This window comes from Anas acuta, chromosome 4 (assembly GCF_963932015.1).
Source record: "Anas acuta chromosome 4, bAnaAcu1.1, whole genome shotgun sequence".
NCBI lineage: Eukaryota > Metazoa > Chordata > Aves > Anseriformes > Anatidae > Anas > Anas acuta.
Window position 1 is genome coordinate 30032494 of NC_088982.1, and position 15439 is coordinate 30047932.

General features: G+C 46.0%; 2 long non-coding RNA genes across 4 annotated transcripts in view; one reads left to right on the forward strand and one right to left on the reverse strand.

Annotated features, from left to right (window-relative positions):
• LOC137855844 (uncharacterized) overlaps positions 1-15439 on the forward strand; it is a 72891-nt gene that overhangs the window by 21725 nt on the left and 35727 nt on the right. For all 3 annotated transcript variants that reach the window (XR_011095985.1, XR_011095986.1, XR_011095987.1), the window contains exon 2: positions 5662-5834. This is a non-coding gene — a long non-coding RNA (uncharacterized lncRNA). The remainder of the gene's footprint in view (positions 1-5661; positions 5835-15439) is intronic.
• On the reverse strand, positions 1971-6927 carry LOC137855843 (uncharacterized). The gene is made up of 3 exons (XR_011095984.1): positions 6581-6927; positions 4778-4931; positions 1971-3211 (listed from the first exon to the last, which is right to left on the reverse strand). It is a non-coding gene; the product is annotated as an uncharacterized lncRNA (long non-coding RNA).

Genomic DNA, 15439 nt, shown 5'->3' on the forward strand with positions numbered 1-15439 from the left:
TCCTCTGCTTTTTGAGTTTGAGAGATCCAATCTATTTATTCTCTCCTGCTGCTAAAGCCATTTTATGCCCTTCTTCAGCTGTGCCATCTTAGACTCTTGTAGTTCAAGAAGAAAAATGGGGAACAGGATGACTAAGTCTGTGAGTGGATCCAAGGTGTTACTGCATTATAAAAGCACATGGCAGCACAACTGTCTTTCCTTAACATATTCTAGCATCCTCAGGACTTTTTCAACCCCTGCAGAGCACTGTGTAGGAGGAAGAAGACTCCTGCTGCATCTGGGCTGCAGGATTTTGGGGAGGTCTTTGAGTTTTACTCCTACAAGTTGACCAGACTGCAAAGAAAGAATAGACAGAGCTCTGGGCAGCTGGGAAAACAGTGATGGTTAGGGAAGGAGAGGATTTTGCTGCAGGAAAGACACCTGAGTGAGGTTCATGAAGGAGAGGAAAAAAAAAAAGGCCTCTTTGGTTTGGGTTAAGGCAGTGCTGAACACAAGAGAACACAGCCTGAATATGAATCAAAAGCTTGAGTCTACCTCAGGCTCCTCCGGAGGCCCTAAGTAAAGCTGCCATCCCAAATTGTCCTGTCTAGACTGCTGCTGCCAGAGCACAGCTTGAGCCAAAGAGCACTGTGGGACCTGGGAAAGCTTATCCCTGCTTGTTGGATCCACACCGTGGCCTGTACCTCACATGTGCAAGTTGTCTCCTTCCCTGCAGCCTTAGGAACAAAGGGAAAACTATCCCTCGTGCCACCTAATGCAGCTCCCCCACAAGGGGAGATAGGTGCCTACATTTTGTCCAGCAGTTAAAAAGCATTAAGGCTGATATTTCTCTTGCTAGAGGATTAGATAAGTTTAAGGAACTTGTCACAGCCACCTTTATCCCCAGGCCTGCATTGTCTCTGAGATGCTCTTCACAGCTGCTGCTGGGCTGCCTTCAGTACACAAAGTGCCATTACTTTGCATCTGCCGAATCCCTCTTGGCCTTCCAAATCCTGGAGAGCTGAGCGGAAGAGGAGGGTCTCCCTTCCTGCTGAGATCTCTTTCCTCCTTCCTCCCCCCAAGTTACTATTAAACCTCCATTGTGTAAATGCCTTCTGAAAGTCAGTAATTAAAGCCAGCGGTGTTGCATGAAGGCAGTTTCTGATTAGTCTTCATTACAGTGTGCAAAGGGGACAGAAACAGTCAGGAGTCTGAAATCCCAACTTACATTTGCATCTCTTTGCTTGTCAGTGAAGTGTATTTGACATGGAATTGCTGAGGCAAGCATGGCACTCTTGCCTGCTGCGTAACTAAACCCTCATACTCAGAAGTCACAAGCAGAGTTCTCAAAAACCTGAAGGTTCATATCAACTTGATGGCATATGACATTTTAATCTATGTATTTTGAGTTACACTTATTTGCTAGCCATCTTTCAGAATGCAGGGGGCAAACGTTTTAATATCTCTTTGTAAGCCTGTGGACTAGAAAGGCAGTTCTTTATACTTTCTTTCTTTAAAATGAGAGGTGGGAATCCCATATCATTGCAGGAGTTGGAGCTGTCAAAGGGAAAGATTATACTGAGATGAAGAGCCTGTCACCATAGCTGGAGATACTGTGGGCGGTTTTACGGACAGTGCTGGACCAAGCCCATCATAAACTTCTGGGAAATCCACACTGTTAATTGCTCCTTCCAGTTTTGTTTCTTGAGACCTCTCTTTTCTGGTGGAAGCCTGTGTTTGCCACTCCTGAAACAGATGGCATGGCGAACCTGAGGTCAAGGGGAGCAGCAATAGTCTCAAAGCTGGTGAGCAGCCATCCCACTCCTAACCCCTTCGAGCCCCAAAATATGAAGAGCCTGGCTTTAGATGCCCCACTGGCACCAGTACCACATGCACAGCACTGGCATCTGGCCTGAGGGGTGCTCTCTGTCAGTCTGTGGTCAGACTGTCTTAGCCAAACCTGTGACAAATTCCATTCCTCTCTGCTGCAGACAGATTTATTAAAACCTCGTGATTGAATTAATTCTGCTGTTATCAGCCCTGCACAGCACTCTACAAATGGCCTGACAGAGAAACTCGGAGTAAAAAAGGGCCTGTGAGATAGTTTCTGTTCAGACAGGCCGACCTGCCATCCTGCAGAGCAAAACCTTTTTTCCCTGTCCTCTCAGTCAAACCCAAGCTTCCTCGCTCAGCTCAAACCTTTTATTTGCACAGTGACCTCTCACCTGGGGCTTGCCAGCCAATTTGTAAGCCCTTTAATAACGAAAATCCATTACCCTGCTTTACACATCAAAACTCACTCAGGCTCCTCCCAAACCAGAGAACTCAGCAGATGAACTCTGGGTAAAAAACACAATCATTTATACAAACAGTGCTATTCAAGGGCATCGCTTCTCTTTCTCCTCAGCCGAAGGAGGAGGTTTCTTCCCCTCCAAACCTTACAGAAGCAGGGTTTATAATAGCATTATTAGGGTTATCCAGGCACAAGATCAATCTGCTGTAGCTGCACCACATGCTAGTGATGCAGCTGGCAAAGCCTTGCTGTGTCCTGGTGTCTCCAAGGCTGCTTCAGAGGTGGCTAGGAGATGAGGCTGGTCAGGCTTTCCCTTGCTCTAGTATTGCACGTGGTTCTCTGTGCTGCTTTGGGGCCCTTTACAGCTGCCCTAGTCTTTGTCCAGCTCTAAAGGTAATATGTTCTTTATGCACGCAGCATCAGACATGAGAAGTCTCTAATTTGAGCTGAGGATTAGCAAAGTATTTGTGGCAAATTCTTCATGGAGGAAACAACAATAACCCAGCCTGTCCTTAGGACCGGTGCTTCCACTGTCATTTTGGAGCGGGTGGTAGGAAATGGCAGTGAATCTGCATCCGTGGCAGTTCCTTGTGAGCCACAGATAATGTCTGCAAGAGCCCCTTCCCATCTGGGGGCTGAGAGAGGGGGCTCTGCAGTCAGCACGCCGAGGAGCAGGAAGGAAGGGTTGTCACCGCAGACACTGGGGCTGCTCTGCACGGTCCTTCTTCGTTTTGTCGTACCACTTCAGTTGACACCGCGTGTTGTGCTTGCCGTAGCAAACCTGTCAGCATCTTCCAGATCTATGTAAATTCTGAAGGAGATGAATTCAGCTGCTTCCTCTTGAAAACCTTTATTGGGTGACTTTCACACTGCCCCCACAGAGTCCTGCTCCTTGAAGTCAATGGGAAGTCTGGGTGTGGTGAAAAGTCAAGATCAGACCTGTAAATCAGATGATAAAGAGAAGTGGATCGGTAGGAAATGCTCTTGGGGATCAACATATTCCTCTCCCATAAGTAAGAAGCACAGGGAATGGCTCAGGAACAGCTTCGCTCTGACACAGAGGAGAATGTATTTCAACAACATAATGGTCTAATAGAGCTTTCTAATAGGTTCAGGACATCAAAGCACCCTGATGCTAAATAAATTGTCTTAGCCATCTAATAAAATCCCTTTCTGGAGGAGGATATGCAAATTTGTGTGGTTGCTCCAAGGATTTTTTCAGACCTCTTGTATGGTATTAGCATGTCCTGTGGCAGAGCCCAGTCCCCAGCAAATTGACATGCTGTATACTGTGTCCAAAAATGTTTGATGTGGCTCTTCAGGCTTCAGATACTCAGCCCTAGGGAACATATTCTGCTGTGTCCAAATCTCCTTGGTGCTCTGACAGCCTCCCCTATTCACTGGCTCCTTCAGAAATACCCGTGGCAGGTCACTGTGGGAATTACCTGTCACTTCTGTCCCTCTGTTTGCTGTACTTATTTAATTAATGTTATTCCTGCTTTCTTACTGACTTTCTTCATTGTTCCAGAAGCCAATGGTACTTTGCCTGTTGTGGGTCATAAGTCAGCAAAAGGTTGTCCATGACATCATTGCAAATGCCATGAAAATGCATAGAAACGTGCCTGTGCATGCAGAGAACCCAAGCAGGAGACAGAAATAGGAAAGGAATGTTCCATTTTCACCGACAGCGCTCACGTTTGTCATGCAGTTTGCTCGTGTGAGCCGTGCTGGCACAAGCTGACTCTTGGGCTTTGTCCCCAGGAGGTGAGGTGGGCTTCCATGAAAAGGCAAGCTGAGAAATGTGTTTCCCGTGCTCCTCCCTGTTACCACGGCCCTGCTTCTGCCACCACCTCACCTGGGGACTTTCTGTATTGCTTATGGGGCAGTGGAGCCGGGTGCCCTTTTATGAGCTGTTTCATCATGTTGCTGGAATCATGAACAACAGCCGGGCTAATAAAAGAACCTTTGAATGTTCTGCAGATGGAAGATGTCATACTGGGAAAATCAATCCACAGATCTACTCTTTGATGGAATCTAGCTGCAGGCAGATGCTTTCATGTACAGCAGCATCTTCCCAGACAGATTATTTCCTTGCTCACATTGTATACAGTAGTGCAAGTCCTGGGATAAGCAGCTTTGCACTGCAGCACTTTTATAAACACAGCTACAGAGTTCCTTTCTCATCCAGGCTGTTTCCCTGCGGTGCAGTTTTGGGAGGGACGAGGGAGAAAATAGACTGGCAGTGACCATCTGACTCAGGAAATCTGGTCCCAGGGTTAACAAGCAGTGATTCAACAGCAGATTTCAGGAGCAACCCGTTCACTGGTGTGAGCCGAATTCACCTCTCCACCCAGCCCCCAGTGCGATACACACCGATGTAAATGAGATTGAGCAAATATCTAGCATGTCCAGTTGCTCAGAAGAAAGCCAGGAAGTTGTTCTGTCAGCATTTCCATTTAGTTTCCTCAACAGTTTTTTAAGTCAAAAAAAAAAAAAAATACTTACAGCCACTTCCATTGCTAGGAGTGAAACGATAATGATCAGATGGGAGCTCTGTTCAGACAGCTGTGCAGAAGTGGTCTGGAGTTCTCATCAGAAGATGAGACACATTGAGACATGTTGTGATACTTTCTTCTGTGACGCATTATCACATTTGCACCTAGAAACAGCACAAAACTCCTCACGACAGGCCAAGTGTTACATATGCCAAGCTCCAAGTAACCTCCATAAACAGCAAGAAGGACATCCCTTTATATGTGCAGATGTCATATCACATGCTGAGACAATAATAAATCCAACCTGCCAACTCATTTTATTTTTATGAGCCTACATTTTTGGACAAGAGTTTCTTCTCAGTGAGATTTTGTCTGGTATCTATTTCCAACAACTAAAACTGAAAGGAGTTCCCACCTCATCTAACCTAGGCTGACCCAGCTACATTCTTCTAGGTTTATTTGTTTTTTTTTCTCTCAGCACCAGTAGTTGAACATTAACATTTCCATGAGAGAACTTCTACGCAGTGCCTGCCCAGGGGAAGCACAAGAAATTATGGCATAGTGTGAGGGTTCATCAGCTTTTTTTTGGTGAGGACTGCATCTTGCAGCAGAGATTATCTCCTAGAGCACTTACTTTCCCACCCCATTTGTATTTGTAGCCCCTTACCTTCTGTACCTAGTTGTCCTAAACACAGCCAGTGGTGACAAGAAAAGGTATATATTTACATGCAAAAGCAACATCAGAAGAATGCCTGTGTGCTCTGTCTTTGGTGTGAAAAGACAGTGTGTTTGTCCACAAAAAAAAAAAAAAAAAAAAAAAAAAGTTTATTTTCTTAGCTTTTCTTTCTCTTTTTACGTCTCCTGAAGTTTCTCTCCCTGTTTTTCTGCCCTCAGCCCTGCCTGTTCTTTTCTGGAGGCTGGTTTCCACCAGGAGGTGCAAGTCGGCATTACCCACACACCAAGCGTTTGGCTCTGCTCCACATCCTGCGTGAGAGGGACCATTAAAGAAGAACAGCGGGTGAAATTCCACCCAAGTCATTTTCGTTCTTCCAGCCCCAAATTCCCACGTAAGTATTGCTAAAATTTAAACCAGGTATTACTATTTGGCAACTTCAGCCAAAGGGTTTAGCACTATATATAGAATAGTCTCTCCGTCTTTTCTTTCCTGCGCAGAACTTCAGTGACTTTCTCGTAGCAATTTGGTCTCTTTATTGTTCTGCTGTTTGTTCTTCCAAAGTGCAGAAAGGTTGTTTCACTTCAGAACTCAGAGTTAATGGCAGACAAGAGGAAGTGGGTGTGAAATGGTTTATATACGCAGAGTGAAAACCTGGTGCCCTTTCTATTTATAGCTCTACTTGAACTTTCATTCATTCAGTTGCTATTTTGGTACAACAAACATCTCCTGGGGAAAGTACGTTAGCAGTGTGCCAGTGAGCAAAAGCAAAAACACATCGTTCATGCAGACAAATACTTAATGGCCCTAGAAACCACTGCCGTTCCCAGAAAGCATATATAACCAAAGTGATACCAAGGTGAAGCTTACCTCGTACATTTATTGAGCTAATAAGCAGAGTAAAGTTTTGAGGTAAACCCAAACCTTCTTACCAATTTCATATCTTTTTATTAAATTTTAAATCAAGGGAAATGTTAGTATTTTTATTCTCAGTGGAGCAGTTTTTTCTGGTAAAACAAATACCCCTTGTCACTTCTGCCTTTTGTGTAGAGAGTTGGCTAACCAGCATTAAAAGCTTCAGATGGGATTTTTAATCTTGGTCTAGGGGGTTTCCTTAGACGTTCAGCATCTCACACCTACCTGTTACAGTGCAGCCAGGGTCAGCATGGAGTTCAGATCACAGGCCAAGTCCACAGTGATAAGGCAGGTCTGACATCAGGCTGAGAAGGCAGCCTGCAGGTTGGCGTCACTGCCCAGACCAGTGAAGATTATTGCTTAACTTCTAATGTAGCTAAATTGAGATACCGTAAGTTTAATTCCCATGGGTAACACAAAGCAGAAAAGTGTGGGTTTCCAGCAGCCCTTAGCTTCTTCCCAACAGAAAGACCCAACCAACTTCATGCCTACAAGGTCTCTCACACTGCTTCTTGGGCCAGGAGTACACACAAGTGTGAACTGACTATCTCCAGCTGTGCCTGACTGCTCAGCCCAAATGACCAAGCACCCATCTGCAGCTGTGTGAAATAGGAGTAGTGTCTTCACAGAATCACAGAATCTCTAGGTTGGAAGAGACCTCAAGATCATCGAGTCCAACCTCTAACCTAACACTAACAGTCCCCACTAAACCATATCCCTAAGTTCTACATCTAAACGTCTTTTGAAGACTTCTAGGGATGGTGACTCCACCACCTCCCTGGGCAGCCCGTTCCAGTGGAATTGAAACAAACCTCTCAATCACTCTTACCCAAACCTATGCTCTAGTATCCTCCCTGACACTTCTAAAAGTAAGGGATTGTCCCAGTACCAGCGCTGGTGATGGTGGGACAGTGAAAGAGGGAAATGGTAGGAAGTGGGTGACTCTATAGATATGCTGTCAGCTGTGGGTAGCGTCAACTGCATTTCCATCTCATGTGTTGCAGGAGGCCTGAGAGAAATTCTGGTAACTCTCTTTGCCAGCAGGTATGACATGATCTTGGGTAGAACTGCTGATAAAAGGGGTTCGGTCTGTGTGAGATATGCCAGACAGGAGTCACTCTGAATAAGCTCTAGCTATAGACATGCTGCATGTGCAGGTGTGGTTGTAAAAGGGAAGGTCAGAGTTTTGCAGCAGGTGGGCTGGTATGAATATTTGCATCACAATATCCTGTGTACTACATCATTAATAAGTGGAAATTAATCTCTGTGCACATATGATTTTCTCTGGTTAGAGCTTTAATATTTTTTAGAGGCTAAAGTCTGTTTAAGTGCTAGGCATTTCTTCAGAGAGAGAAGATGGATGATTTGGGATGAAAGCCAAATCCCACCTTAGCACTACTGCTGGGTGCAGTGCCTAATGACGGTGCTGTCCCTGGAGTATAATGGAGAGTTTGCTTGTTGGATCCACTACACAGAAGGGTCTCCCTAATTGGTTATGTTGGGAATCCCTGGCTATACTACAGCCAAACTTGCAATTAACACCTTCCTCCACGTTTTTGGCATTTAGCCATTATAGTCATAATGTCTTAGATAATTCCTTTGCTCTCTCATCACCTATTGATAGGTGGTATTTTTAAGGAACCCAGAGCTGTTTGCACCCACCACTACACACTGTCTTACATACAAATGCCCTTCCATTGAACACCGTTGGGTACTTCACTGAGATGCGGCTGCTCAACAGGCAAGGCTTTCTCTAGAGGACCAGTCTGGGCCATGGCCTTCATCTGAAGAAAATCTGTGGCAGAAGAACCTGGACGTGGTCTGGTGTGGCTCATAATTCAAGGCCTTAGCAAAGCACGTGTAAGCAGCCAGGATGAAGGTTACACTGCCTGTACTCTTATGAACTTTGAATGCCTGGCTTTGCAACCTCAGTAACATTGCAAAGCAAGCTGGGGGAGGGAACTGTTCATGTGCCATGTCACTAGGGTTTGAGGCAAGCGGTTCCAGAGAACCGTTCGCTAGACTGTACCAGGGCAGTCTGGTATCCTGCTGACTTTATTGAGACACTGAGAGTCTTGGCATTAGTCACTTAGTGTGTGACAAGTTGCAGATACATTTGGAATGAGGACATTAGACAGCCAGGTCCAGGTACTCAAAGATCCTTTTCTTCCAGCAAGAATTAAGGGTCTTACTATCTCTGAGGGTCTGGACCATCTCCCATAATTTGGAGAGACCCAGCAACGTTCTAATATAACCTTATGTTACAAGCCACAGGAGCTTCCCATATATATATTTTTGTGTGTCTCTAAGTTACAGCAGAGCTATTAGAAAGGCTAAAAATAAACAAAAAGGGAAAGATCAATAAAAGATGACTTTCTTAATTCATCGCCTTTCCTGTCTCTTCCTTGGAGCACAGAGAAGTTACTAGAAAATCATGTTCCAGGATCAGGAATGAAGGGTTTGATTCATTGCTAATAAAGGGTAGATACCAGGAGCTGCAGGCCAGCTTACAGGTTGAGGGAGTCCTTAATGCTTCTGGGATATGTTCAAGCACCTGTTGCAAGCATGTTTCTTTCCTGTGGGAGAGGCATTCTTTGCTGTGTTTTCTCTCTCGTTTAATCCTTCCTACTCATACCTCTATTCACAGGCCTTGGTTGCATTAATCAGCATTGTAGCCCAGTTAGGAACCTAATTGTAACACAAGACACACTGACTGCTACCGAAGGTCTCCCTGTAGCTCAGGAAGAAACATTTACTTGAAATGTGGACAGCCCTTCTGTTTAAACATCGTGTTTTTTCAAATCGAGGTTTTCTAGGATGTGTGCTGGGCCCGTTGTATTAGCACTGGACTGCTTGTTTTGGTCTTAGTCCCAAAACTTAACAGGGTTCCTCTGGAGCGAGGGTTTGGGTGCCCCTTCACCCAGCACCTATCCCTAACTTCTACCCACCAGGTATTTCATTGCATCTTGCGTTTTCAAAATGATATCTTCACCTCAGCTTTCATGAGGAGGAATGAACATCGAGCAATTCCCCTTGTCTCCTTCCCCCTCCTAACCCGTAACTTCTGGCTATAACTGCCAGCATCTGCTAGGCAATGAATTAATTGTCTAGAGTCTTTTCTTCTGGTTATGGACACAGCAGAAGAATTCTTGGCCCATTCCTGGCAGATACTGAGGACACACACGAAATTATGTTTGTTTCAAGCTTTGTGGTGCTTTATAGAAGAAGGCTGAATGTGCTCTGGGATTTTACGGCCGAGTGGAGTCACTTTCTATGTAATGTCGGGATGATGACCCGGTTGTTATACAGGAGAATAACAGCGTGGAGCCACTTGTCTCAGTTCTCAGAAAACTGAGAACCCGTTACTTTGACCTCCTCTAATTGCACGTGAGTTTATCTGAAGAGGCAGCAGGTCTTCAGCTGGAATGAATAATAAAAGGCAGAACTGCAGTGATCATTTTTTCTGCAGGCAGAGGTGAACAACTTTGCAAGCACTTTGTTCAACAAGCGTTGCACTTTCTCTCCGTTCTAGGGTTAAGGTCTGAGGGCAGAAGCAAACATTTAGAAGAGTATTATCCTGTGACTATAAACGAAGATGTGTGTATCGATACTGACATCTCCTATGGCTTGAGCAATCCTGGACGTGGGGCGAGGTCATTCACACTTTCATGTGCTAGCCAGCGAGTTGAATTCTCACACCCTTATCTATTATACTGGCTAAGGCGTCGCTCTGTTTTCTCTTCTATCTGCATAACCACGTGTTGAGCAACTGGAATGTCATTCCAGAAATTCTGACTGGCTTGGGTGTGTGCTCCTCGCAGGAATTACTTCTGGGAATCTCTCAGAAGGGCCAAACAATATAGTTTCCAAAAATTATGCTACTGTACAGCGTGCATTTAAATGAATTGCATAATTTGGCCAAACATAATCCCTCTATTGTAGAGTAGCAGACACCTCTGCCTGCTATTTCAAAAGGTGATCCAGCTGCTAGGAGCTGTGTGCTATTTACATACTTACAATGTTTATTTATAGTGTGTATATGTGCCAGAAGGGAATTAGGGTTTATTTAATATTTTCCATTGTTTCAAAGTCATAGCAGCACAAGTCAGACTCCCACAGCCCCATGTCTTCATAATTCAGCCCTACCATTCATTTCACTCAGCTACATTCAGGACACATTCCCTGATGGAAGTGGCACCGCAGCTATGCATTTATAGTTAAATGCTGCTTTCTGGGGCTGGCAACAGAGCCCTGGCACCTAGAGCAAAAGACTGCCTCACTGTGAACAAGTGGACATGGCATGCAGGAAATATTGGTGAGCCAAGGACCTGTCTTCCTGCTGAACCCAGATCTCTCTGGGTATACATGTAGGGGAATCCCCCACCAAGGGCTGGTGCAGGGCAGTCGCCAGCCAGAGGCAGAGGGATTGTACTCCAGCAGGCAGAGTGAGACTTGCATCCTTCCTGGGCACCACAGTGGTGGCAGGAGCCCCCAGAACTGGCAGAAGCAGCCAGAAGCTTAGGAATAGATTTAAACAACTGTTGCCTGTGTTGCTGCTACAAAACACGGACCATTTGCATCAGTGTCTGAAGGCTGCATCTCACTTGCTCATCATTTATGCTGTTTACAAGCTGGCCAGAACCTTGGCTTTCACCTGAAGCAAGTCTGCTCGCTCTCCAGGGAGGAAAATTCAACTTGTCCAAGTGAGAACTGGCCACATACAAGCTCCATCCTTACTGATGGTGTGGCATTTGGAACAGCAAAGCCCACCACAAGAAGTCACCAGAAGACACGCAGATGTAGCTCAGAAAAAAAGTAATGAAGGATTGTAAAAGTAATGAAATCTGACAAAGCAGCCAAGTTGAGTGGCACTCAAAGGAAAACAAAGCTGAAAGCACTTTGGGTGCCTGTCACTAAATTACAAGGGTCCCTTTGCACGCTGGCAGGTCAAGTGCCAGGGCAGAGAAGCATCTCCTGAGGGAAACACTCTGCCCACTTCCCCTGGCAAGGAGCAGACAGCAGAGAGCTGTTTTCTGTTCATGGCAACATGGAAACTAAGGGCTCAGTCTAGCTTGTATATACAGAGCTTCATCGCATGCTACCCAATGGCCCTAGCAGTCAGCTGGCATTATGGTTTTAATATGATCCGAAGCTTGGTTACCTAAAGACAATCAAGAGCTTTTAAAGGAGCTATTACAAAACAGATGAGAAATGGGCCCTTGAATGATTCTGTGATTCTCTCGGACTGAATTCCCTCCCTCCAGTGGGCACTTGGCCTTCCAGAAGTGTCCTGAGCTCTTGCATGGGGAGAACAGTGAGAGGGCAAGCTCATACTCCTTCCACACTGTGGCCATCTGTGTGGCGGTTCAGTGGGGGATTATGCTAGAGGCACGGTTTTGCGACCCCTTGAAACATGGTCCCCTTCAGAGCATTTGCAATCACAGAGAAATTTGGCTGTAACAATAAGGAATGCTGCTCATTTTCAAACTTTGGCTGGCAGTCGTACCTTATGCAGTTGGGATGTATTCTTAGCTTACTGTTTAACCACATTCAGCTGTGTGTTATGCAACTGCTATTAGCATTAATGAGCTGCAAGGCTACTCTGCTGATACTGTTCCTAGAAACAGTCTGCCTGGGAAAGCACGCTTTTGGGCTAGTTAGGGGAGTTGCAGGGAGCGGAGGGGACCAGCATACTTTGGCGCTTGATGAGGTGCCTTGATACGGACCTAGCCGTGGGTCTGCTCTTCTGCTGTGTATTTCAAAAATCAGAAAAAAAATATCTCTGCATGCTGATGCTGCCTCTGTCCAGGGTCAAATTTGGATTCTGGTTAGGAATAATGTCTCCTAAACACTGATGAGTTTGATATCCAACCTGAGGCGAATCTAGGGGGGGGCAATTTAAAAGCACCTGTTTAAATCCTACAAGCTAAGGAGCAAAATAAAACTTCACCCCCAGACCATGAGGATAACCTGCTGTGAAAATCTCATTTAATCTTTATTTTGAGTAAGATGAAAGTAGCTTTTAAATCTTAACATTTTTAGTACCGGTGTGCAGAAATTGCACTTTGTGCCTCAAAAGAAAGATCTGCAAGTGCCCTGAGTGTATCTTACACATCTTGAATAGATCACTGATGTCAAGAAACTAGCATTGATTTCTAACGACTGAACTTTGTTTTTTGGGGGTAGCAAAGTAAAACCCATTTATCTGAAAACTGTTCCGGCAGAACTGAAACAGGTCCCAGATTTGTATGTTCTCTCCCAAGGCTCTGCTTGCTCTCAGCGAGGACTATTTGCATGTCCAGACTAGGCAGTGGTGCAGCCGTGTACTTAGCTGCACAAACCGGTACTGATTTTCACAGAATCACAGAATCACAGAATTTTCTAGGTTGGAAGAGACCTCAAGATCATCGAGTCCAACCTCTGACCTAACACTAACAGTCCCCACTAAACCATATCCCTAAGCTCTACATCTAAACGTCTTTTGAAGACTTCCAGGGATGGTGACTCCACCACCTCCCTGGGCAGCCCGTTCCAATGCCTCACAACCCTTTCAGTAAAGAAATTCTTCCTAACATCTAACCTAAAACTCCCCTGGCGTAACTTTAGCCCATTCCCCCTCGTCCTGTCACCAGGCACATGGGAGAACAGGCCAACCCCCACCTCGCTACAGCCTCCTTTAATGTACTTATACAGAGCAATAAGGTCACCCCTGAGCCTCCTCTTCTCTAGGCTGAACAAGCCCAGCTCCTTTTGCTTGTGCAAAATGCAAACACCCTCAATTACCTGTAGAAAATCCTCGCCAAGGCTCGAGATTTCTGATCTGCTTGGATGTGGCACTTCCTATCATGTGCCCTGGCAGCTGTGCAGGTCTTCATTTGGAGCAAAGCCTGGAGGAAGGCAAGGTGAAGATGGTAGTTCTAGTTGAAAGGCAAACGGATCAAAGGCAGGCGATTAACATCAGCGCCTCTCATCAGGACAGAGTGTCTGAGTTCAGCCTTCCCTTGCATCGCACCCGAAAGCCTGGTCACTCCTTTGTTTGCCTGAAAGCGTTTTGGGTACGGGGCAGCCTGTGCATGGGTCACACATCAAATAAGCATAGGCAGGAGCCCAGACCAAACACGTGGCTGGGACCAGCGAGATGCGACAGGAGATACCTTCAGCGCTCTCGGCCAAACACGAGACCTGAAAGACTGGTGGGAGGCAGACAGGTAACCAGAGAATAAAAGCTGGGGTTCTTGAGCACGTAAACAATAGAAACCACAGAACAACCACACTTGCTCTCTAAAATGGCACCGCACTCACGGGGCCAAACAGCTGGCCAGATGCTCGGGCTTGAAAGACAGCGACTGAAACCTGTACCAGCCTCCTATTTGCTGCCTCTTGCCTAAAAACCACGAAATCCTCAAAGCTGTCATGGTGATGCTGAGGGGAAAACTGTCCCTTTGTATCTCTGTTGTCTGCTTTCATGTGTGGAGATACTGCATGACAGGCTGCTGTGCTGAGCCTAGTGCTGATCTATGGATATAGATCAGGAAGAGCTTGGCTAAAGTAAACAATTATTCCCAAGTGAACTGGGAATGAGGAAGAAGTCTGCAGACTTCATGCACACATTCTCACGCTGTTTTGCAAGCCTGAGCAATCCTGTTTTCCATAGCCAGGCTGCAGGAGCACGTTCAGCTCTCTTCACGTAGCTTTGTCTGCAGCACCCAAGTCCCCCGTGCTACTTTGGGATGTTCATATACGTGTAAGGGCTGAGAGACACCTGGGGGATTTCCTGAAGCACCGGAGCAGGTTAGGCACCTCGGGCTTGATGTCTGTCTGCCGCATCAGTGCTGTAGTAGATGGTGCTTACAGGAGTCTCCATGGCTTCTTGCCTGTTCCCTTTGGGTCAGGAGAAACATCTTCAAAAAGCTATGCCTTAAGCGTGTCACCCCAGGCCTGCCTTTCTCCAGTTACCTCCTTTGGGCCCCACAGGGATTATAACATTTTTCAGGTAGAGATTTAGCTGCTTATTATAAACACATCAACAGGGTGCTCTGGCATTAACCAGGTTCTGCTGCCATCGGTGACACCAACAGCTTCGCTTCAGGGGGAGCACAGAGGGGATCCCGCCCTTCACCACTTTCTCCACCTAGCCCTTGTGCATCCCTAGGGTGCAGTGCCAGGGATCAGGCCACCCTTTCAGCCATTAGCTCTGGCACTCGCACACCATACTGCTGTCCCCGTAGCTTCATAGCATCCACTTGGTGCCCTAAATGAGCTGTCAGAAGAGGAGACATCGGGTCCCAGCAGGACTGATGCTGTTAGGAGAAAGGCAGTTGGCTCACCCAGAAGGGAGTTCATTGCACTGCATCAGGTAACTGCTCAAGGATGGTAGGCTGAACTCGGGGGAGATGGACATCCCCAAAAGAGAGATTGCTGTGTACACAGAGGAGGCTGTGGGCTTTCCACAAGACTCTTTTATTGAGATGTGCAGCACAGCACTCGGAGCTCACAAGCACTGACAGTTTAGAAACACTCTTGTGCATGAATATTTCAAGAGAAAAAAAAAAAAAAAAAGGAGGACACTGAAAATGGACAAAAGTCTTTCATAGGGCTGGGCACGTTTCAACTCCCATTTTTGATCTCTCCTCACCAGCCCTCTGTACTGGGTATGGCTATGGGAAATACTCCCAGATCTATATACTTATGCACAGTCAGCACACACTGAGTTACACGGGTATGCCCAGCTCCCGCTGTCAGCAAAAAGAACATGCACTCAATGGCATCTTGGGGTAGACGTGCTCTGAGGCACATGTCCTTGGTCTGAAGCAAGCTACCTCTCCAAAAGCAGCCTGGCAAAGGAGAGTTTGCCTTTTAGGTCTCACAGAAAAGGGTCTGTGTTCATATGGTTTCATATGCTGTGTAGTTACAGTTCAAAGGACTGGGACAACTTCTGCTGTTTCCTGATAACCTTTTTAGAAGGCTCTGGTCTATTCCACGTGGCAGTGCTAGGAAATAATGGCTTACTGGTGGCAACCTGCAAACAACTAGCAGTACAGCTCAAAATCACAGGATGTTTTTATAAAATGTTAGATGTGAAAC